The 24,860-nt window shown below is 42.0% G+C and overlaps 1 protein-coding gene and 1 long non-coding RNA gene across 12 annotated transcripts in view; both read left to right on the top strand.

Annotated features, from left to right (window-relative positions):
* The first annotated feature begins 11,280 nt into the window (after positions 1-11,280).
* Positions 11,281-21,578, top strand: LOC118167196. 2 transcript variants are annotated; one of them, XR_004751004.1, is made up of 3 exons: positions 11,281-11,502; positions 15,434-15,662; positions 18,327-21,578. It is a non-coding gene; the product is annotated as an uncharacterized LOC118167196 (long non-coding RNA). The 2 variants fall into 2 exon arrangements; XR_004751003.1 differs by having other exon boundaries at positions 11,282-11,502; positions 15,437-15,662.
* A 1,148-nt stretch (positions 21,579-22,726) lies between these two features.
* KIAA1109 (KIAA1109 ortholog) overlaps positions 22,727-24,860 on the top strand; it is a 115,029-nt gene continuing 112,895 nt past the window's right edge. For all 10 annotated transcript variants that reach the window (XM_035323487.1, XM_035323488.1, XM_035323495.1 and 7 more), the window contains exon 1: positions 22,727-22,859. The gene's annotated coding sequence lies outside the window, so the exon portion shown is untranslated. The remainder of the gene's footprint in view (positions 22,860-24,860) is intronic.

Raw genomic sequence — 24,860 nt, 5'->3', positions numbered from 1 at the left:
TTCTTTTCTTTTCTTTTCTTTTCTTTTCTTTTCTTTTCTTTTCTTGGTCAAACTCAGTTCTATTATTATTATTATTATTATTAATTGAAACACAGGAGAAGAATTTACAAAAATGGAAAGAAATCTGTCAAAGGCTATAATAAGTGAAGAAAAAAACAGCTACTGTCAATGGTGCTTGCATTTAATCCATTCTTGAATCATAGAAAACTGGAACAGAAGTTTTTTTTCCAGCTTTATCTATGTTCTGTGTTCTGTGTTCTATGATATTTTGTATTATCCATATTAAGGACTTTGAGACAGCAACCATACTAGAATCCATTGCTGTAAGTTGATTTTTAGATTCCAAAAAGGTTAGTACATGGTTAGTTCTGACTTCTGTCAGGCTTGGACACTTCCTTAGGAGAAGGAAGCAAGAAAAAACACAAATAGAGAACATGAGGAAGAAGATGGAATAGAATCATATGTCCTAGAGAGAGTATATGTGATAGCCATCTTCTGACTGGTACGTTGGGAAAATGCTGATGGCATCTGGTTCAACATTTGCATCTGAGCAGGATATCTGTCAGCTGTAGGTAAAGGGAAGTTGTACAGCATCATGTTCCCTGGGTGGAATGTGCAATGTTCTTTTTTGATAGTGAAAGATTCAAGAAGGTGTGGGCTGCTTCCAGTTAAATCTGATAACAAGAACAAGGTTCCAATGATCAGTTTGGAAATTGCATGAAAATTCTGGTGTCATACTATTTTATAAGCTCTCCAGAGTGCTTGAATACATTTTAAGTGGCGGTTTCCATCAGACCACTCAAAAGTGTTTTGTTGTTGTTGTTTCAGTACATGGCTCCTTTCAAATGTAAAAATATAGAGTGTATTTGCAAACTAAAATCATATTCAAACACCTTCCATCTCTTCTGAACATTTAAAAAATGCAGGCTAGACTACTAGTTACCATTCTGTTGCTGTTCAGAGATGCAGAGATAGTGTAGCTGGATGGCATTTAGACAGGCAGGAGAAAATTGCCCTGATAGAATCATTCTGCCAGCGTTCACTCAGGGTGTTAACTGTCAGGTATTCCAGTGTGTTGAGTGAGGATAAAAACAGAGAAGTTTTGCAGCCAGCTGAGAGGCAACAAATAGAGCCTGTACGTTTCCCTGATTTAATAACTGCTGTTAGAAAAATCACTTTACATATCACCATTTGAGAACTGGAAATATATTCCTCTGAATGTAATGGCAGCAATTCTATTCCCTACAAAATGCATACCAACATCATAAGCTTTTCTGCACTGGCTATGGTATGAAGTGATCTTTGTATAAAACTTCTGTTTGTGAAACTTTAGGTCATCTGGTTGCTGAAGCTTTTACAGGGCAACAGCTGTCAGCTTTTCCTTCTAAAATCCAAATAGTAGAGAAAAACTTTTGAGAGCTTCCTTTTATAGGGTCCTCAAAACAAAACAAAACAAAACACAACAAAATTAAACAACCCCACAACAAACAAACACAAAAAATAAGCAAAAAAAAAAAAAAAAAAAAAACTCCAACCAAACACCTAAGCTGTGTTGACGTACTGAAAGGCAGATGTGTTTTTTTGTTGCAGTAACTTATCTTTAGTAAGTCTCTCTTCTCACCCTAAATATTTTGTTCACCATGAAAATGGCAAAAACAGAAAATCACCAGGTACTTTCTTTCTGTATCAATGGTCTACTTGCAATGAATTATACTTCCAGAAATCTTTCATTTGAACGTCACAGCATGCAGAGACAGTCCAATGAGTTTAGCTTCAAAATGCTATTTTTTAATTGATAAAGTACTTCTGTCCTCAGTGGTTATGTATGGCAATAAACAACACTTTATATCTATAGGGACAACAAAACATAGCTTTGCTTAATTGTGAGACCATTGTATGTGGCAGAAAAGATTTATTTTCACTTCAGGTGTTAAAGGAATATGTTTGAGTCTTGTCTGGAGAAGTCTGGAGCACAAAATCTGCTTTAAAGCCTACTAAAATCTGTATCTGCACAAGACTGATTCCTTTGTAATCACCTGTTGTAGGACATGGAGACTGCAAATGGATCACACCTGTGTTTGCTGATGACTGACTTTAAAGAAAAATGCTCTGTTAAATTTGGAATTACTGAAATGAATAGTCACTTTCTCTTAGTTCATTTCAAGAACTAAACTCCTTACTTTTTTTTCCCCTGTCTTTATCTATTTATTGTGCAAGAGATCATTTTGGATTCCATTTCTCGTCTTTTTTCTGACTTCCTACCAGGCCCCAAGTACAAAGCTGCTTCTCCTTTCTATTCAAAGCTGGCAGGATTTAGCTCCCTCTGTTCTGCTAATACCACACTCAGGCGAAGATCTTCACTTGCAAGGAATTACATGGACATGAGGAGTGGGAATTGCTTAGGAAGGCAAGCACTTGCAGGCATGTGAGCAAAGTACAAAAAGGAGACCTGAGTTTATCTGAATTTGTGCTGCTTAAAAATGTTTTCTTTATAGGCCTTTCAATGCTGTGCAAGAATTAGCTTGGGAATGGTTGGATTGCCATACATACAGATTTTTAATGCTTGCAGAATACTTTATATTTTTAAAAAGTTTAAAGAACTGAAATAATTCCTATAATGCACTCACTACTCAAAATGTTAAGCAAAATCTAATTTCATAACAAGTTTGTGGACAGATCATCTCCTCCACAGCGAAGAAAGTCTTGGAATTGTTTTCAACAGCAGTTGTATTTGGCTGGTATAAAAAGATGAGAGAAGACACCAAAAAGGCATAAGCTGGCAGAGCTAACAACTTCCCTATCATAGGACACACAAGATTTTGGGAGAGGTGGGAAACAATGAGCAAAGTGATCGCTTTTCAGACTGATGATGTCTCAGGCACAAACTTGAGTCACTTCTGAAAACTGTGATGATCAAAGTGGGGTAACAGAGATGATTGTGGGTAATAAGCCAAGACAGCTGCATGAAGAGGTTGATTCTCAAATTGCCTGCCCTAATGCCTTCTGCATTTTGAATCTGTTTCTTTGGAGCTTGTGGGTAGCAGAATTATATTCCTTGATGCTGCATATGCCTGCAAACCTCTCCCATCTTGCAGACTGTAGTTAAGCCTAAGGTTTACTACAGCTTTCAGATTGCAGAAATTTATGTGAGGCTTGCCTCCATCTGTGCAGTTCTGTGCAGCCAGGGCATATGGGGTCTCAAGGGCTTTATGTCTTGTTCTTTGCTGTTTATTAGAACAAAACCATTAATTTTATGAGCTTTTAAATAAATCATTGGCATATATATATTAGTTGCTGTAAAAGTTGTACACATTTTTATCTCTGCATGAGAAATTAAATTATTTTCATTAATTTTCAAGGATAAAAAATAACTTTGACATACAATTAAAATCAGGACAGGCTGGGGATAAGGCAAATAAAGCACTCCGTGTGAGAGCTGATCTCAACCAAAATGCTCATTTCTTGTTCACTAATTCACAGCTCAGGAAAAATATATTTGGGTCATTGCCCAACTTCTTTTGCCCTGAATTTGGATTGGCCATCTTCCTGCTGTATTAACAGGCCCTGCTCTATTCCAGGGAACACTTCTGGGAATATGTTTCTGTCTTGTAATTGCAATAACAGTAAATACAACTGGTCCTTCAGATTATGAAACACTGAATGTGTGCAGTTCACTCCACTTAGTGCTGGCCACTTTTAAAATGTATTTTCTCTCCTGTGTTTTTAGGCAGTGAGGTGAATAGGTTTACAACTGTGGTAAGAGTTTCTCAGTCAGACTGTGGAAAATGCATGTTAGTATATATCCATCACTAGAGTGCAAGATATTTATCAATTATGCATTAAACTTCCTTACCTAGGAAACTATTTGATGACCATTTTAAGGTAATAACGTAGTGTAGCTGGAGCTGATGATACCTGTGGGTCACTACATTGCTAGAAGGTGCAATACAATATACCACATTTAAATTAAGATAACCTAGAATTGGGTAACTTAATGGGTGCCCCTCAGATACCCTAGAAATGTAGTACTAGGTATAATTGAATCCACCAGTTCGGTTCTCTGGGACCAATTGTAGTAACTGCCACAAATACCTGTAGTCTGTTCTTAGGCATGTCCAATAATACAGATTCCATAGATTCTGTAAATAATCTTTGCTAAACGCTAAAACACAATTAGAAAGTTAATCTTAATATTTGAGATGGATTTTTCCCTTGCCATAAAGAAAGAAGATTGATTCTTGTTCTATTCTTGAGGGCGTAGAGAATAACAGCTGGTCACCATGCTCTTTTAACTACTTTTTATCGATCTGATGTCACCTTTCTTTCTCCAAATCTTCACTTTCCTGTGAAAAGAAATATATATATATATATGCATATATATATATATATATACAACAGGTTTTTCAACTCTCCTTTGTAGCCCTTATTTTCTAAACCTCTCACCACTCATTCACCAGTCCAAATTGTCCTAATCCTTTTTGAGATTGAGATTGGTACTCAAATATGGAAGTATTGTGTTCTGAATTAGGTCATGTCGAGTTCCGAGTACAACAGAGTATCTCACTTACATGCTATGTTTCTTTTGAAACACAGAGAAACTTCTGTTTTTCTTTGGAAAGAGTGTTACATAAATGCACTCCCTATGCTTTTAGGTTGTTAATTAAAACATTAAATAAGCCCACATCCAGGTCTGACACAGTCAAGACCCAGCTTTGGAACTCTTTTGAACATGAGCTTTCAACACTCACCTAAACACATAAGACTGTGTCAATGGTCTTAATTAAACTGAAGTTACACCATGCTTACAGGTTAACCCTTATCTAGTAGATGGGGTGTTCCATGTAGGAAACAGAAGAGCCTGGCTTGACCTGTATTGGATGAGTCCACGTTGGCTGATTTGATCCCCTTATTGTCCTCTGAATGAATACAGAGTGAGTGCTTTATGATTTGTTCCATTATCAGAGTCCCAGTGACTGGTCTGTAATTCCTCCATTCCTATTCGCCTGATCTATCTCCAGCAAATATTAAGTAATAACTGGGGAGCAGCAGAAAGGAAGATGAACCAGAAACTAAGGGGTGACCACAAAACCAGCAGGGTGGTCACTCACTGACTTGGCCCCAGTCCTCCAGGGCTCAGGCACAGCCTCATTCCTATGCACCTTCCCATAATTGAATAGGCTGGTATATATATAATTACATTCATACTGGATGGACTACTATACTGTTATTATCCAAGCACAGTCATATGTCTTTTTACGCTTTAAAAGTGTTTTTAAATCTCTTCCTTTAGCTCTTTTTTTTTTTTTTTTTTTTTTTTTTTTTTTCATTTACATCTTGCTTGCAGTAGGGAAGTATCAGGTTGCTTCACTATCTCTAGACAAGTAATATAAACAGAAAGATTTTAAGTGTTCTTAAGAACAGTGAAACAATTTTTCTAGACATAATAAGTAAAAAATTATTGAATTGGTTAAGTCAGAAGATTTAATCTATTCAAGTATTATTTTTAAATGAGTGCAGTCCTAGCACCTTGGTATTGGACTGCTTTGCCTTAGCATATGCGTTTGTCAAAGTTTTGAGGCTAATATCACTGTTTTAGCAAGAGAAATATGGTATGTTTTCATTGGCAGGCAGGAAACATTTTTCACTAACAATGTAAGGACCTGTATTACCAGGCATGGGGTTGAATGCACAGAGATTAACAGTGTAACTCTACCATCTGATAAAGCTCACAAGCAATTACATTATATGCTAACCAACTAGCTGAAGGAGATGCAAAATATTTGGCCAAATAGAATACGTGCACACCCTTTACAGAAGCCTCCAGTTTGGCTGAAGACTTCAGTGACAAAAAGTTGTTACCACCTAAGGGTTGTTGAATCCCCCATTCAAAACTAGCTGGTAGTTAGCTTTGTTAGTTCTCTGCAGGCAAATAACCACTTCATGAAAATCCCAGTCCTGTCCTACCCTACAATTCTGTTAGCAACCTTGGGGCTGTAGCTGGGTGACTTGGAGCACGAGACCTTCTCCCTGTACTAACACCAGGCAGCTTGGAAACGAGCTGGCAGGTCTCAGCAGTACTGCTGTTTCTGCTCTTCCTGCCCATGAACGGGCAGTGTGAATCGATTTCTGGAACTTTTAGTCAGGCTTTTCAGAATTAATACATCCACTCCTTCACATTTCTGAGAAAAAATGCTTGCTGGGGAATTGCAGCTTTGCCTCATTCTTTCTTCCTGTTCTGCCACAAGTTTTAGGGATGGGCTGAAATAACGTCAGTCATCCCGGTAATAAGAAATGCTTATTTCCTTGCCACTGTGAAGAAAACAATAAGTTGCTTTAAGATAATACTTGCCTCTAACCACACTAACAGAATGCACTGAATTTTACTGAAAGGCTAAACTAATGCTTTAAACTCAGCTCCATGGGTTATTTTTAGATCCTCTGCTGGCTGGTGATAATGATCCTCCTCAGGCTTAAGTCACAGGCAGAATAATCCCCTGAATTCTAGACCCTTTATTAATCACTCGTGTATTTTTGCTTTGTAGGAGGAGAGCTACATCCCACCTGCGTGCTTGGATGCTATTAACAAAACAACTCAAAGTATTGTATTTTTCCAAAGCAGTCTTACCTCAGAGATCAGGGAACTGCATTACTTTGGATCCTGCAAACGTAATCTCAAGACACGGCACAAGCAATTGTTTTTATCTTGAGAACGTTTGTGCTTGGAACCACCATTACATGTGCCCAGATGCAAAAGATGAGAGTAGCTGTCCCAAAACACACCGTCTGGTATCTTACAGATAAGTACTTATCTGGTAAGTACTAAACAGATAATAGAAGGGATTGCTCATTGTTCAGAAAGACATGGAATAAATGTTCCCTCTTCTCTAAGATGCCTTTGAGAACAAGGAAGGAGGCAAATTGGAGCAGAGAGCCCTATGCTCTTCAAAGGGGAGGAATGATGTATAGCTTTCGCTGTACAGCTTCTTTTGCCACCCTTGTGCAAGTTTCTCCCATGCAGTCCACTCTCATGGAGTAGTGCAGACACAGACACGTTGGAGCAGGAGCGTAAATGGCAGTGCGAGTAGTCACTGAATTTCATTGCCAGGCCAGCAAGCATTTGTATGCTGAGCATTAAACCTTCACTGCTCATATTGTTTCAGTGAGACTAGGAATCTCCAGAAGGCATCGGTTTCTGTGTATTGCATTGCATAAGCCCTCATATATTTCTTGCAGAATCAGCTGAAAAATGGTTAAGGAATTCATATTCTAGCGTTATCCCCCTAAGATACGTATAAATTTATAGGAGAAAAAGAAAGTTCTTTGTGCTGAGCTGTATCACACTGATTTCTAGCAAAAGGGTACGTTTATTTTTATTTTTTAAATTTAGCAATAATTTATTTTCAAGTGAGTAGCATACTAGAAAACAAATACTTTCCTAAGTTATAAAAAGTGTTGTGGTTTTTCTTTTCTTCAGTTTTCCACATATTTAAGTGTAGAAAAAGAAAAAAGCATTCAAGGAAAATTTGAAGAAGATGGAAGCATTTGAAAAATCATTGGCAAATCATTACAGAGTCCTTACCAGCAGTTCCACCGTGACTCTTCAGAAGAGCAAACAGTATTTAAATCTTCTAGTGAGAAGGAAAATGGCAGATTACTTCCCCTCACTTTTCACGCTGCTAAACTCTGCTGAGAGTTACAGGTGAGAAGTAATGTCATCATAAAGACAGTAAAAACTAGTCTCATTTTGCTCTGCAGAACACCAAAGGTCAAATCACTGGTAGAGGATCAGATTCTACACTTAAGGTAGAAAACAAAAGTAGATTTAATTTATTGACCAGAGGTTAACCATACCAAAAGCAAAGAAGCATGCTGAAAAACAGATCAGAAAATTGAGATTGAAAGACCCTGCAAGGTACTCAGATCTCACAGTGAGCAGGGGAAGCTGAGGAAAGTAAATTATCAGATGATATTGGAAAGTATTAATACCACAAGAACAAAGAACAGCAAGAAATACAGATAATGATTGTGAAACTCTCATTATTTAGTCTCTCACAAGACAGATTATCTCCTCAGCAGAAAAAGCCTCTGTGTGTACAGAAAGAACTTGGCCAAATGTTGTGGTCTTTAATCAGAGAGATTTCTGGAGGGCAATTGGTTGGGGCAGACAAGTTTTGAGACCATCAGCAATGCATACCTTACAGCATTAGTGATTTTTTTCCAGTTGTGAACATCCCAAATTCTGTAATCAGCCTATTCAATGGTGATAGAATGCTACTTGCACCATAAATAGTTGCTAAAATGCTGCTCCAATCAGGAAAATGAGTTTTAAATTAATTTCTAATAGGCCATGCTTGCCATACAAGAACAGATATGAAGTTCTGATAAGAATCCTTTAGAGAAACATCTTATTAAAGGATATGAGGATAAATCTGTTTGGAAAAACTCTTTAAAATTGCATTCAAAAATAGAATTTTGTACTACCAGATAAAAAGAGAAAGATAAAAGCACTTTTGTCAGTTCAACTGATGGGAAGGGTACCTACAGAAATTTCTTCATGGTTTCCCATAGGAGCTGAAAACACACACATTCCAAATGTTGAAGGAAAGAGTCTCTGCTACTCGGCTGCACTATTTGGAAGAGACGGGGGCTGTATACTGGGGTGCTGGACAGGATCCCTGCCAGAGCTGTTATAAGGCCTGAGAGGAGCGGGCTGTAGAGCTGGCACACGTGCTGGTGGCAGGCCTGGGGGCAGCCAGAGAAACCTTCATACTCAGTGAGATTTGGCTCTTTTTTTTTTTTTAACGTAGAAAGCAGAAGGCCCATCTGTGACACAAAGACTAATCTCCAGGCGAATTTAAGCCCTTAGGCCACAGGATGGGGAGACAACTAGAACTTTCCAAAGAAAAAGAAATCCTAATTTTCCTAATACCATTTTCCCTGTGTTCCACATAGCAAAATGATTCTATCAAATTTTCACAGAGAAGAACCCCATTAACCTCAGCTGGAGAAGCTGGCAGCCCGTGGCTTGGACAGGTACACTCTGAGTTAAAAACCGTACACAGCTGGGTTAAAAATTGTCTGGCCGGCCAGGCCCAGAGAATGGTGGTGAATGGAGTGAAATCCAGCTGGTAACTGGTCACCAGTGGTGTTCCCCAGGGGTCAGTGTTGGGGCCCATCCTCTTTAATCTTTATTGATTACTTGGATGAGGGAATTGAGTACACCCCCAGTAAGTTTGCAGATGACACCAAGCTGGGGGGAACTGGCCGGAGGGCAGGAAGGGCAATGGGATGAGGTTCAACATGGCTAAGTGCTGGGTCCTGCATCTGGCCACAACAACCCCATGCAATTCTACAGGCTTGGGGGAGTGGCTGGAAAGTTGTGCAGAGGAAAAGGATCTGGGGGTGCTGATTGTTGCTCGCCTGAACATGAGCCAGCAGTGTGCCCAGGTGGCCAAGAAGGCCAACGGCATCCTGGCTTGTATCAGGAATAGTGTAGCCAGCAGGACCAGGGAGGTGATCATCCTGTACTCAGCTCTGGTGAGGCCGCACCTCGAGTACTGTGTTCAGTTTTGGGCCCCTCACTACAGGAAGGACATCGAGGCTCTGGAGCGTGCCCAGAGAAGGGCTATGAAGCTGGTGAAGGGCCTGGACCACAAGTCCCATGGGGACTGGCTGAGGGAACTGGGGCTGGAGAAGAGAAGGCTCAGGGGAGACCTCATTGCTCTGTACAACTACCTGAAAGGAAGGTGTGGGGAGCTGGGGGTCAGCCTCTTCTCACAGGTAACTACTGATAGGACTAGAGAGGATGGCCTCAACTTGTGCCAGGGGAGGTTTAGGTTGGAAATTAGGAGGCATTTCTTCTCAGAAAGAGCAGTCAGGCATTGGGACGGGTTGCCCAGGGAGGTGGTGGTGTCACCGTCCCTGGGGGTGTTCAAAGAAAGGTTGGACGTGGTGCTTAGGGACATGGTTTAGTGGGTGACATTGGTAGGAGGGTCATGGTTGGACCAGATGATCTTAAAGGTCTTTTCAAACCTTGATGATTCCATGGTTCTATTTTAAGAATTCAAATTTAATAGAATTTGGTTGAAAAATGAAAAAAAAAAAAAATGAAAATTGACTTTTCTGATAAGAATTGTTGGATGGAGCTGCTGTTAGTTAACATCACAGAAAAATATATTTGTAACCATGTTTGTTGTGTCAGTGTTGTGTTGTGTTGTGCCACTGGTAAATATGGAAAGGAATCACATAACCAGGGGCCTCATTTGATTTCAAAGGACTAAGATGGCAGCAGCACTATGAACATTAAACATATTATTTGGTCACAGTTTTGCAAAACATCTGCAAAATAAATACATAAATAAAAACCCAGAGATTCTGTTAAAATTCTTCAAATGAGCTTACAAAAAAACACATATCATAGAACTTCATTAAAGAGAATAAATCGCATAATCTCTGTGTGTTTACTTCTTCAGAACAATTACTCGAGGCAGGAAATCTTTAGATAAAAACATCTAATGATACTAAGTCTCCTATCTAACCTCCTTCCCCAAAACATTACAGTTAATGATGACAAATTCTTTCCTTTTGTATCATAATAAAATTCAGTCTTTGTATATGGTTCAATAAGAACAATAGGCTATTTGCCCTTCTTCTTCCTAATTTTAAATTTCAACTGGTAATTAACTTCTAAGAATCTTACAAAGGTGGAAAATGTTTTTCTTCCTCTTTTTTTTTTCTTTTTCTTTTTCTTTTTCTTTTTTTTTCTCTAGTTTTTATTTGTTCTGAACTTTCAGTAACTAACAAATCAGTTCAAAAGGCCAGTGAATTCACAAGTTCGGGGGCATAGCAAATGTGGAAATCTGCATGTGCTGTTCTCTTTCACAAGCTGCAGAGAAAATGAGATGAACCTACCAGGTATGGTAGGGAAGGCTCTGGAAACCTCTGGTAAACCATGATACTGTCATGTACTCCTGAGAATAATGGTACTGTGTTTTAACTCCCGACAGCAATTTAAGCATTTCCTATACTAAAGCTGTGAACTGACAGTCGTTGCTGGAGAGATGTAGGTAGCTTAAGACAGAGCTATCCACAGCTGCTTGTTCCTCCTCTGCCAGAAATTACCCGTACAGTTCAGCTAGTGGAACAAATCACTTGAGTGCTCCTCATCAACAGCTTTGCAGAAGTCAGCTGATCTAATTGAAACTGACGCCGTGGCTGTGTCAAGTAACTCAGCTGATTTTGTGCTGGAGTGGGTGAGGAGAGCTCATATATTCTGTTCCCTGGCTGAACTGTGAGGATATGACTGTCTGCAGATAGCTGCTAACAAATAGGAAAGATAGGTTGTGTCATAGTGGCCTAACGCTGCTGCCGGTGCCACCTTTGGCAGACTGGAATCAATAGCAGTTGCTATAAAGAGGCCTTATCAGTCTGGATAAAGACAGAGATTTTACAGAAGCAGCAACTTAAATGCTTGAAAAGCATACAGCTGATGTTTGAGGCAAGGTAGCTCAGCAGATACCATGATTCTTTATGAAAGCTTTTACTGAAACAGTCAATGAAATTATGCAAAATAGTTTGTCTGAGCGTGCCCTTTGGCATTTGCACCTGAGAAGGAAAAAGAAATCTGTTTAGTTCAATATTGCATTTGTCTTTTACAGGAATTGTGCAACAGTAAAGTGCTGACAAAGTTTTTATAAGGTCATCTGGAAGTTGCTAGCTGAATGGAAGGAGGGCCGTTGTAGTCACTTTGTTACTTGAACCAAGCTAAGAGGACAGAGGAAGAACCCACACAGCCCAGATAGTTGCTGTTTTTGTTGTGGTTGTTGTTGTTTGTTTATAAGAGGTTAACACAGAGTGTAAAAGAATGTGTTTTAGCATCAGATGTATGATAATCGTTTGAAGTACGAGCCGGAGCTTTCTACTTTCTGAATCTAAAATACACAGCTTGGTAGTTAAGACAAGAAAAGCAAAACAGAACAGAAAAAAAATCTGCCTTGGTTGCAGAGACTCTTGTGAGCCCAAAATGCAAACACCCCCCAGAAAAATACAGCCCCATAAACCTTGTGGTATTGCATGAAGAGGGCCCAACAGAGGCCATTCTGAGGTACTGAATTTTGCTGTGTTCTAAAGATATTAGCAGCGTTTATTAGTTGTGTCTGGTGGATTAGCACTGGAAGTTCTCATCACATGCAGCTGCTAGGCAGGGTAGACCTCACCCATATGTCCCAGGCAGACCCAGTTTGAAGAAAATGTGTCCTGAGCGCAGGAAGGCTCTCGATGCTCCCAAAAGGCTATGTCAGGGTGCCATGCTAGGATCGTTTACAATACAGACCAGCAATGCAGCTGGCAAACCTCACCCCTACTCTCACTGCATCTTTCCAGTCCCTCAGCATCAACCTCCTCCATCCCAAACTTGCCTATGACCACAGACGTGCAGGGCTCTGGAGCTGGGGATGGGGTGGCGAGAGACACAGCAGCAGGTGACAAAGAAGAAAATCACGAAGAAAATGGAGAACAATTTTTTTTAAAAAAAAAAGAAAAAAAAAAAGAGAAAAAAAAAAAAGAAAAAAAAAGTCAGCCCTCAGGAGGGTTATGTGATTTCAGATAGTTGTATCAAATCCATCACTTCCATCATTTGTCATCAGACCCCATCAGAGCCTATCCCCATCGATTTCAGTGGGTTTTGGGCTAGGTCCAGAATCAATATGAAGTATTGAAAGAGTTGCTTAAAAACAGTGGTGATTCTAGGGGCTCTGCCAGTCAAGCGCCATCTTAATGCTTGAATGATATACCCTGCTCAGCAGTCAGCTGTGTCACTGCCAGGCCATTGGCTTTCAGAGGAAGTGTCTGTGGGTGACAGTGACAAAGACAAATACATCTGGGGGGTGACCATTTGATCGAAAGCTTTGACAGGGCTCCTCCCTGCCAGCAAGAGCTGACTCTGGACTGATGCAAATGTTCATTCTGGATTGAAATATGAACTTGGCATATACAATGCACTGAAGCCAAAATTGAGAAGGTTTGCTGTTTAGTGGAAGTGCTGGTGCTAAAGTAAGCAGTTCTCCTTCTTGCTAAGTCTGCAAAACTAGTGACCAATATGGTCAAAATCAGAGGAATGCTGTCAATTTAGCACAAGCATGATTCTAAAGAATTTTAAGTCGTACTTGTAAAATCTGGTACAAGAAGGGTTGTTTATACTGCACAGATAATACTGGAAACAGTTTCCATAATAAGTTTGCTTTTCAATTGCTGTCCTTCCCTGTCCCTTGCAAATGTAAATTTAATAATAATAAAATGTAAACTCTGTAAAAAGGCTTCAAATCAGAAATCTAAAAACCTCCAGTGTTCCCTGAAACTTCATGTCACATCTTGTCTTCTAGCAGCATCTCTAAGGGAAGTTCACTAAAGAAATATGCAATGGTTAGGAAGTGAATCTTTAGACTTTTTACCAGTTTTCTACTATTTCTTTGACTCGTGGCAAACCCGGTATTTGTTGGCACTTGTGTGAAAAACCTAGATTTGTTTTGTTGACTGACAAAATAGTAAAAGGCTGTTTCTTTAACTACCTATTGGGCATCTAAGGGAAAATGTGTTAATGTTTGACACATTGTTGTCACATTTTTCACAACACAGTGTTATCTAAAGTACAAAAAAACATCTCTCTGGAAAGAATAATATGATTTATTTCTGTGAGAATTTACAGATGTTTATGAAGAACCCTTAAGAAACAGGAAGGACACTGAAACAGAGGTGAAAGCAAACAACTTGCGGATCTCCCCCTTTACAAACTCTCTGGATCAGTGTTACGCTGGTTTCCTAACACATTTTTTTTTATACTGCTTGGAAAAAAAGCATAAACATTTCCTGAAAGTGCACCCTAGAGATAACCAGCTCCCAGAGTGTTACCGACTCTTTCCTTGCTTAAAAATAAAGCTTTCTTTGCATCCCAGGCAATGGGTAAGTGTACAAACTCTTTTTTCCTGTGCACTTGTTGGCCCATGGTAAGGAGGCTAACCACAGGCGGAAAGGGAAATGGTGCAGCTCCTTTTGCTAGGAGATAGGCAGCCTTTCACTGCCTCCCCAGAGCCAGCATCCATGTGTTGCTCCTGTGCTGCATTGCTCTGAGTCCTGGAAATGTGGGAATGTTTGAAATGCTGGACAGAGCCCAATCCAAGCAGATCAGCTGTGCTGTCTTTTGCTCTCTCAAATAAATGTAGTTAGCTTGCTGTTCGATTTTGTTTTATGTTCTTCCAGGGCTGGGATATTAGCCTGTGGTCGGAAAGGTTCCCTTTCACCCTGAGCTGAAACCTGCTGTCATAACAGGGAGAAAACTGTTTTCACCACTGTCAGAAGAAGCATCCGGCATTTGAGATAACAGCTTTTGAAACAGCACAGAACCGGTTATCGGTTTTGTCCTTTTAACACTGGCAGTTTAAATAACTTTCACCCTTAGTTCAGGGATAATTGCTGGTGAGAGCTGTTTTCAAGGATAGCTTAGGACCTTCAGGTAGGCAGAGAGGACACAGTGTGCAAACAGAAAATGTTGAGCTATCGTTTTCCAGTTACATGTGAGAAAAATAAAATGAAGAAAGCAAAAGGGAAAAAAAAAAAAAAAAAAAAAAAGCAAAAGTAACCCACCCCTGCACAATGGCAATCGCCACAATTCAGGGTGCAATACAATTCAGGGTACAAGCAGGGAAGTTACACAGTTCAACAAAAGCAAACCCAAGAAGTTGCTTATTTATGAATTGTTTATTGCTTGTAAATACAACTTGTGAAGTATTTATTAGCTAAAATCCTCAAAATCAAATGTGCCTAAGGTTGTGAGCTGAGTGTTAGCACTGGTTGCCAGATTACTATTAACCATTTCTGCTGGCCAGTTTTCATCATATTACCAACAACACATATTATCACCAACAACACATTTATTTGCACTGCTTTACAAACAACGTGGGGTTAGCGGGGATCTGGTCTGGTTACACAGTGATCGTGTCAACTGTGCTAGGCCCGGGGAACACGAGGGGCCTGCATCCTGCCTCGGCTCACAGCCAGACCTTGCGGGGCCTTCGCCGAGAGCGGGAGCAGGCCCTGCCCAAGCTGCTCCGCTCTCCTCACCCAGCACCGCTGGGTCAGTGAATTCACTGAATACAGGGAGTCTTCAACCTCTTCCTCGTCTATTTTCTGTCACTGCTTGATGTTTCAGTCACATTTTGCTCGTTCTTAGGTGCCGTAAGCCCTGAAGGTGAGAAGCACTGCGCCTGCGTGAAGCTTTCTGAGGAGTGGAGAAGCATGGCTGCTACGACTTTCTATAAACTGCGCTATCTTTCCAATACAATGCTACTGCCTTTGTGTGTGGAGGTACCTACAGTGAATTTAAGACACTGCTCTCACACTTTTGACCATGTTTCACCAGTATTTCTCCCTTTTATCCCAGAAGATTCTCAGAAGACCTGGAAAAGGCCTGCATGGCCATCGCTTCCCCCAGGGACAGGAGCAGGCACTGCTCCACCTGAGTGTGTTCACTGCCAATACTGCACAGGCAGCTGTCCCAGGAGACGAGGAACAGATGACACTACCAATGTACAGTGTGTCAGCGGATCTCCCGGGCAACTTCCAAAGCCACGGGTGACACAGGGCACAAGGATTTCAAGCACCAAACGTGGGTAAGTTGTATGGCACTATAATTTGTTGCACAGTCGACTATCTACTGCCTCATGTGTTCTCCGTGAGCACCATTTTGAGAACTTCTGGTCTGGTTCTCAGTGCCGTGGTTATTGCCTTCACACAGATACCTTTCTTCTCCTTCCAGTATATGTTTTATTTTTTCCTCGTCATCTCTTCTTTCGCCTCTAACTCATTTTCATAACAACTGCACTTAAGTGTGATTATTCTCTCATTTGCGCAAGTACATCACCCCTTAAAATCCATGTTATATTTGTGCATGGAGAATTCACTGTTGGATTCCCCCCACCCCTTCTTCTTTTCTTAAAAACAAAAATGAACAAGCGATGAGAGGAATAAACCCCCACAAAGTCTCAGCATTATCCTACGACACAGCAGTCATTAAGACAGCAAGTGAAATGTAGCTTCTCCAACAAAAACGCTAGAGGAGGTTGAAAAAAAATGTAGGTGGGTATTTCTTCTTACAAAAGGCTTATTGTATAGAGCTAGTATTAAACATGGGGTGGTATCCTGCATACGTCTTTGTATACCCAAACTCCAAGTCTGTGGGAATTTCCAAAGTGCAAAAGGCACAGAGTCTAAGTCAGAATTATTTGTAAACATGGGATAGATGAGATTTATGTAACAGGCTACTGCAGATTTATGAATCCAGGAAAGGAAATAATTACAAAGGAAATTGAAGTTAAAAATAATCATGAACCACCAAAAAGCCTGTGCTTTCTCCTCTTTCTCTGGCAACACAGGGTTACACCCACTTGCTGTGTGCCAGTTCATTCTTCCTGATAACTACTGGGGCCAGTAATGGAGGCTCCAGTTTAAAAAAGAAACTTTACTTGGTGAATGATTATTATATGTTCAAACTAGGTTTTAGATTACTTAGACAAAAAACATATACATTTTGCCTATACATCTAGCACAAAAAGACTTATAATAGTGTGTTTTGGTACAATGCACTTCTTTTGAGAGCAGAAATAACTAAAAATAAGTGAAATTCAAAAACAAAAACTAGAGCTAACCTACAATCTCATGAAATTTATTACCAGCAGAACAGCATAAAATGTAATCAGCAAGACACAGCTGCACTGTCCGTTGTACTCGAGACAACTTTCTAGGCAACTTTTTCTTTCTTTTATGTAACAGATTCCTCTCTTTCCTCCCTTTGCATTCTCTGCATGTGGTCCCATTTTAGCAGGTACCAAATGCTTTGCTCTTTTCTGTGCTGCTGTGAGCCAGGTCCCATCAGTATTGCAGCGGGAACTGCACAACCAGACAAGCCCGGTGCCTTTCTGCTGGAAGAGGTTTCCGACTTGTGCTCTGTGTTCTCCTGGGGTGTCCTGGCTCCATGGTCTGGAAAGGGAACAATCGCTAACCTTTCCTCTAGAACAGGTGCTAGATCTAGCCAGAATTTGCCCCTGGAGGACCTTCTAGTTTGTAGACCTCTGTAGACCACTTTTCACATTCAAAGTAAGAACATGTTGGTAATAAATGACATTGTAGAGCTGTGATATGTGATCAGTGAAGGAAAGAACTGCTTATAGTTCCCCAACAATTACTGGTAGGGTTACAGGTACCCAATAACATCGAATCTAAACCAATAATGCAGCTAGCCAGAAGGAAAATGAGAAAGGCTCAAGGCATAACTCCACAGCAGTGGACGCTGATGTTGCCCGCAGTGCACATGATAATGCTGGTGGCCACGCTGGGGAGCAGGGAAACGGTGCACCATCCGAATGCACACCCAAAGCCGGGCACAGGTTTTTAATGGGTTCAGAGGAGAGATCGCAGGAAAATGCAGCAGGATGAAGGAAGTCTCAGGGACCGTAATAACAACAATAACTTCCTTAATAGCAACAATCTCCTTAATAGTAAGGAAGTTGTAATCTGCACCAAAAAAGGAAGCTGCAGCACCATTAAGCTTCCTGTGTGCATGTGATGTGGGGGAAAGCTGAAGAAGGAGGGCTTTTAACATACCATGTGAAGGATTTGGGGAAAAACCTGTACAGGTGCCACATAAGGACACTCAAGTGTGTTTTAATAATTGCCAAGACATGGTGACGGGTTTGATGGGATCTTTAGATATTTGCATGCTTTCACCTGTCTTATTTTCTGAAATTAAAAGTAACAGTTTATTCACGGGTATATGATTTCTAATGCTGTCTGAAAATGGTTTTGATAGAAGAATTTTAAAAAGTTGTAGGTAAAGGCTTTTGGCTGCTGCAAGTTAATTCCTGGACTGGCTGAAATCAGTGTTCATTTTAGAGGGTTTGATGCCTGGTTCCTCACAAAATAATCTGCACGACAGAGGTCTGAATGAGATGCATGAGGTCTTTTCTGCACATTTTGCTGAACAGCAACTGTCTAAAATATAGATTTTATTATAGGTGTTGGTTTACAATCACACTCGCTAATGACGTTGGGAGGAAAAAGTTTGCTAAAATGATTCTTTGAAGAAAGTAAAATAGCCATGTGTTGTTAGCAACTTCAATACACCACACTTACTGCTGATTGACTTTAAAACTACATTATTTAGTTTAGAGGAACATGGCACCATGTGGAGTAAATAATATTTTCTTACTTTTTTTTTTTGTTAGTGATTTATTGAAGAATAGCTTTAACCTTCACTGTGTTTCCTATATTAATGTAAGATTTGGGAGCACAGATCTGCTATGAACTGTTCAGAGCTAGGAGGATTTCTTCCAAGAGAATCTGTTTTGGAATCAGTTTTCAGACACAACAGGAGACTGACGACTTCCACTGAAAGACAGACAACCTTCAGTGAAGCTACTTGGATGAAGCTACTTTGCTATAAAATAAAAAACCCTGCAAGTACCGAAGGTCAAGTATGAACTATGTTAATTCTGTAATTGGTAACGAGTGACTTCCAGCTCTGGCAAATTATATACTTAATACAAAGTATTAATATTTGTTGTTTTGTTGAAATGAGTGTCTGTGATTTTATCCTCGAATGAAAAGAACCAAAGAATTTAAGATTTTGCCACTAAGCTAAGGCATGGGTATGTTTTTGGGCCACTGGCTGCTGGCTTTTGGCTTATGCTATAGGGAGCATCTCAACTATTTTATACAATGGAGTTGGATATATATTTATACAACTTATACAATATTTATGCCTAAGCTTAGTGTTTGTTTTGAATGCAATCAAGAATGAACTCGTACAGTAAACATTGGTGTCATTTAGAGATAGCACAAACCAAGTAGCACTTCTGTTCATACGCTCACCGCTCCACCGGCTTCAAAGCACTCGCTGAATCACAGCTGGAGACAGAATGTAGTTTCATAAAGCACAGCTCCCGTTTTTCCCCTACCAATCTGTGATAATTTTCTCGGAGCTGGGAAAAAGAAATGTTTGAAATTCTGAGCTGGTTACCATGCTGCTCTCAGTCCAAGCGAGCCAAACCCAAGATGTGAGATGCACGCATCTGCACTTCAGCAGCCTCTTGTGATATTGAGCACAGCATCAGGGAAACAATTTCCCAACCACATATCATTAGAGAGCTCGGTGCAAGAGGATTGTCAGACAAAGGCTTTTCAATCTGATACAGACTGTGAAGGCTCTTTACAGTTTCCTGATTAAATGAATTGTCTCTTAAACTGGCTGATGACAATGAATCAGCTTCTAGCTCCTCAACCACAGGTGCGTGATCCTGCTCACCCTGCTGACAGGGGACTTTTGTAGGCCGCTGGTGCTTTTTGGGGTGAGGAAAGGTTGTGGTGGTGGTTGGGGCAGGAGGATGCATGGACTGGAGGCTCTGCAGCTGTGTTCTGGGCTGGCTCTCTGCCCGCTGCTTGGTGAGAGGATCCTGGATCTTGGGGAAAATACCTCCAGGATTAGTGGGCTGAAGGGGGAAACAAGATCCTTGCTGCTCAAGCAGTTGCATACAGCAGCTCAGTGAAGTGTTGCTTGCTTAACTTTTTTTCTTTTTGCCTTTCTGTCATGTTTCTGTTGGAGGAGCACTGATGTGCCCAGTTCTGATCCTTAGAGGGGCTGTTCCCGTGGACTGCAAGGTCACATCTGCTGGAGCAGTGGCTGCTCGCTTCCCCTAGAAACGGTGGTAATCCCCAGCTGCCTTAAAAAAGTAAATTGTAAGTCCAAGAAATGGGAATTAAAGTTTCCAGTCACATTTTTGCTGTTGTTAAATAGTGTCATGTACCCAGAATCTTCTGTTTTTGTATAAATACATTCTGGCAGCCTCAAAATTAGGTTGACTTTGACCCCTGAGTGGCATCAACCAAAGAGAAAACGTGAATTAACAGACTTGGCAGCATTTAGAACAATGTTTGGAGAAATGCCTTTGGCTGAAAAATGGAAGAGGTACAGATAATTTAGGGATGGTGCTTGCACTCAACCACTCCTCTTTCAAGAAAAAACAAATACAACCAACCAAAGAAAAAGGAACAAAAAATCAAAACAGAAACAAACGAAAAAAACTTGGAGTCTTAGGCATAAAAATAAACATTCTGAGGCAAATGGGAATGCCACCTCATTTAAAATAAGTTCAAGAGTAGAGGACAGGGTTATAATTTTCCTCAACTTGAAAGTTATATGATGAGACAACATTTATAAAATCTCTTGTCAATTCCCATGCTGATGACGGGAGATGCAACATCATTCGCTGAAAAGAACTAAGCATGAATGATTCGCTGTTTCCTAGACCATGAGAAAAATCTGGGCAAGCTTGAAAAGTTATGCCCCAGGGACAGCATTCAAGCCGGGGCTGATCGTGCTGTGTGCGTGTGCGCAATGCCATCGCAAGCTGTCTGCTTCCCCTACAGAGGCTGAGCCTCTGGTACAGCCCAGAGAGGACGTGGTGATAGAACCCCCTGAACTACCTCCCCTCTGTGGAAACTGGAATCTAGGTGTGACAATCATCCTGTTGCACGACTTTTAAGGTACTGAACTGTATTACAGTGCATTGTGTATTTCATCTGTTAGCCTCCAGTCACCTCGAGAATGGCTGGATGTGTCAGGAGAAGCTCTCTTGGTGCTTCAGATGTGAATCATTGACTCCTTGACTGGGTTATAAAAGGCAAAGTCAATTAATCAGCTCCTTCCTTCTGTTACCCGAGAGTTTTTGTTTATGCAGATAACCCGTCTTGAACCTTTGGTTATTTGTGTACCCTTTCAAAAGTAATTTCTACAAATAAATTCCAAATGTCAAATATATTTTATTATTTAGCATCAGCATATAGGAGGAAGAGCTGAAAGAAGCAATCCAGCATCATTACTTATTGGAAAGAAAATTAAGGGAAAATTATTTAAAGAAGAGAGAGAAGAAACAGAAAGCTGGAGGAAAATATCAGGAGCTAATTTGTGGATACTCCCCCAAAAGGTCACGGGAGGCAATGGAAGGAATGAAACTCTTGATGGAAATCAGCAACGCAGACAAACATCCAAAAAAAATGCAATCTTCAAAAAAGCAGCAGGCAATCAGGCAGGGGTGCTGTGAGAATCCACAAACCTCAAGTCAGTGCTAAAATAGGACAGCCACCCAGCTCTGTGGAGCAAGGGGTGTCAGCGCAGCCCCAGGCACCCACCTGGGCAAGAAGAGAGCCCGCAGGGACTGGGTTTGTGCAGCCCTGCTCCAAGGACGCTGGCAAAAGAACATGGACCTCTCAGGTGCAGAAATGGTAGGGGCCAAATACGGGGCTCCAAGACACAGAAACCTGAACGTGAAATGAGTCTGCTGCTTCTGACTGCTAAAACTGCTCCTGTTATGAGTTTTGGAAATAGTTCCTACTGCTGCTGCATGAGCCAAGGGACCAAAGAAATTTTATACAGAAGTACTGCTGGCCATCGTAAGGCGAACTAAAGCATGCTGTTAGAGAGACTGTGCTATAAATACACACGTGTATTAGCTTGTTACATAAACTCAGTGGCATGTTGGACTTAAGCTGGCCTTTCTGTGAAAATGCTGTGTGGAACAACTTCTCTTCTTGATTCAATCTGTCCCACGTGCAGACCCAAAGACCCTGCGCTTCCTCTCAGTCACTGCCGCAGTTATGGGCCAGCAATCCAGGCTCTTGGCGTGTGATCTCGGTAGCTTTAGATTGTGGTATCCTACCAAGGACATCAGCAATTTCTGTCTCGACTGTATTTTGGTTGTTGTGGCTGAGAGAGCTGGGGCTGTTCAGCCTAGAGAAGAGAAGGCTCCGGGGAGACCCCATTGCGGCCTTTCAGTACTTGAAGGGGACACATAAAAAAGATAAAGAACAACTCTTTGCTCAATTGGATAATGACAGAATGAGGGGGAAGGGCTTCAAACTGAAAGAGGGGAGATTTAGATTAGATCTAAGGAGGAAATTCCTCACTGAGGCTGGTGAGGAACTGGCACAGGTTGCCCAGAGAAGCTGTGGGTGCCCCATCCCTGGAGGTGTTCAAGGCCAGGCTGGATGGGGCTTTGGGCAACCTGGTCTGGTGGGAGGTGTCCCTGCTCATGGCAGGGGGCTGGAACTGGGTGGGCTTTGAGGTCCCTTCCAACCTGAGCCATTCTGTGATTCTGTGATTGTGGGACACACTAAGCCCTGTAACGTAAAGAGTTTAAGAACAAGATCTGGTCTTGTTTTTCAAACACGAAAACATTTTCCTGAGAAGAAAGCCCAAGTTTCCCTCACAGAGAAGGCAAGCATCGGTGCCCCTTGTGATGCAAAGAGCCTCAAAAGCAGCAGAGCAGGACAGATTTTTCTTCAAGCGAGCCCTGTGCGCCATGTTCCTGGCCAGCAGCATATCAGCACCAAAGCTTTTCCTTTTCCAATTCTCTTATCCCTTTCCCTTGTCCTTCTCCCTTTCCCATCTCATTTTCCCTTCCCATTCCCCTCTCCCCCGCCCCCAGCCCCGCCCTCTCCCAGCCTCCAGCCCCTGCGGGGAGTCACCCCCGGCTGCGCGCATGCGCAGCGCCTCCCACAGCCGGGCGGAAGAAAGGCGTGGTTTCTCCCCCCCCCACACCCACCTACTCCTCCACTCGCGCCTCGCGATTGGCCCCTTCCACCCCCCTCACTCGCGCCTCCTCCCTTACCGTTGGCCCCGCCTCCCGGCGGCGCTTGCCCATTGGCTGCGGCGGCGCTGCGGCCGGGGCGGGGGCGGTGCCCGCCGGGAGGTGCGGGGAGGCCCGGGCCGCCACCGCTTCCGGGTCCGTGGTGGAGCCGCGGCGGAGGAAAATGGCGTAAGTGCGGGGCGCGGGGGGGGGAGGGGGCGCGGCGGGGGCCGTGAGGGCGGCCGCGGGGCGAGCACTTGTTGCTGCCACCCCAGCAGCTGCGGGGCGGCCTGGCACAGCCCCCAGCGAGCAGCCCGGTCTGGTTCGCTGCGGGGTGGTAGCGCAGGTGGCTGGGGGGCTGCCGGGGGGCTGTGCGGTTTGGCAGGCTTCTCCCCTTCCCCTGAGCTGCGGCGGTGTGTCAGGGAGGGGTTGGGAGAAATACCGGAAAGATGCGTGCGTGAGGTAAAGAGTATTAGTCCGTACCAGAACCTTGTATTTATCGCCACTGTTACAAGCATTCCGGTCCTGGTGTGGTTTCGCTTGGTTTTTCTTCCTCAGCAGCACAAACTGGCAATGTTATCAGCAAAATAACCCCCTCCCCTGAAGAAGCCTGGGACACATGGCTAGGCATTTATTTATTTATTTATAATTTGAAGTAAAAGTAAGTGAAAAAGCAGCCAGAGTTCGGTTGGGCACTGCCAGACGAGCAGTTAAGTGATGCAAGGGGTATGTTGCTTGCCACACCTGGAATTTCTTTAATTCCTCTTGTATTAGGACTTGTGACCTGCACTCTGACGAATAAATGAACAAAAATGGTCTGTTCTTTTTGGGGGGGAAGGAGGGGAAATCATCTATTACAGTAACTCATTTTTTTAATTATAATTTCGAAGTACTTAGAGCATCAATGTTTTAAAAAGGTTTGAAATAAAATCCATCTCTGGATTTTTTGGACCCCGAATCAGTAGATGTGATTTTTTTTTTTTTTTACTCCTTTTGGACAGTGATACTTGTCTAAACCACTCAAACTAGATTTTTTTTCCTCCTCAAGGAGCGTTATATATATTTGCAATGTAGATGCTTTTCTAGTAGTTGCTATTTCTCTGTTAGATAAAATATATCTCATCAGGTAGACTGCTGCAAGAATTGTTTTTATATCTCACAGCTTCTTTGAAGAAGACTTTTAATTTTAACTCATTTTCTAAGCACCCACATTATTTACTAAGGTAAGCTCCCGTAGTGCAAATGGGGTGTAAGTAATGCTGTCCACGCAGCAGTCTGACTGGGGTGGCTCCCAGCCCTGCTCGCGTTGGAGTTGAGCTGTTTCCGCTTGAGGTTGGAGCAAGATTTCATTAGTGCAATTAACGCAGTTGTTCAGCTTGTTTACAGTTTACCACTACCGTTGCTTCAAGCACTGGCTGGGGGGTAGGAACTTGGGCCCAAATCTTAGTTCTTCTGCTGAAAATGATGCCAGTCTTCAGTTGCCTGTAGGATGTGAAGCAAATGCAAGGCTTGAGATAGCAGAATTGCAGTGTAAGTGCTATCCCGTAGCTTATTCTGTGCGTGTGTGTGCTTTGAGAACAAGTTCTCTTCCTTCCCCTTTACCATACTTGTTGATTAAGGACTTAACCGAGCTTCCTATGCTGTCTGGGACTGGCCTGAAGTCTCCAGACCTAGCTGGAACATTTTGGGAAAGACGCCAAGGTTGGCAGCTTTTTGTTTTGTAAAATGTGCTGAATGTGTGCCTAGGTGCTGATAACATCGCACGCTCTCAGAGGGAAGTTCAGCTGAGTGATGTTTGCATTTGTGAGACTGCTTTCGATCATCGCTGAATTACGTGGGGCTCTGACTTGGTACCAGCTCTTGCTGGAGACCTTTTGAAAGAAAGTGACAAAGTGGGTAGGGCATGGAAATGCCATTTCTTTGCCTTAAGGGCCTGTTGTGGGCATGGCTCCCTTAGTGGGAGATGTGAAGCATCCGTGCGTGTCATCTAAGTTCATTTATTTAGACTAGGGGAATTTACCTCCTCTGGTTTAATCTCAGGTCTTGGGCACAATTGCAGCTCCGTTGTCTTGTAAATGTTGCAGAAACTGGGAGTTGCGTCCTCCGACTGGAAGTTAACTTTTAAGGAATTAAATGTGGACACTATTTTAGAAAGCAGATTTTGCTTTGCTTTCCAATTAACAAATACTT

Source organism: Oxyura jamaicensis, chromosome 4 (genome assembly GCF_011077185.1).
Source record: "Oxyura jamaicensis isolate SHBP4307 breed ruddy duck chromosome 4, BPBGC_Ojam_1.0, whole genome shotgun sequence".
NCBI lineage: Eukaryota > Metazoa > Chordata > Aves > Anseriformes > Anatidae > Oxyura > Oxyura jamaicensis.
This window is presented reverse-complemented; position numbering and strand designations above follow the sequence as displayed.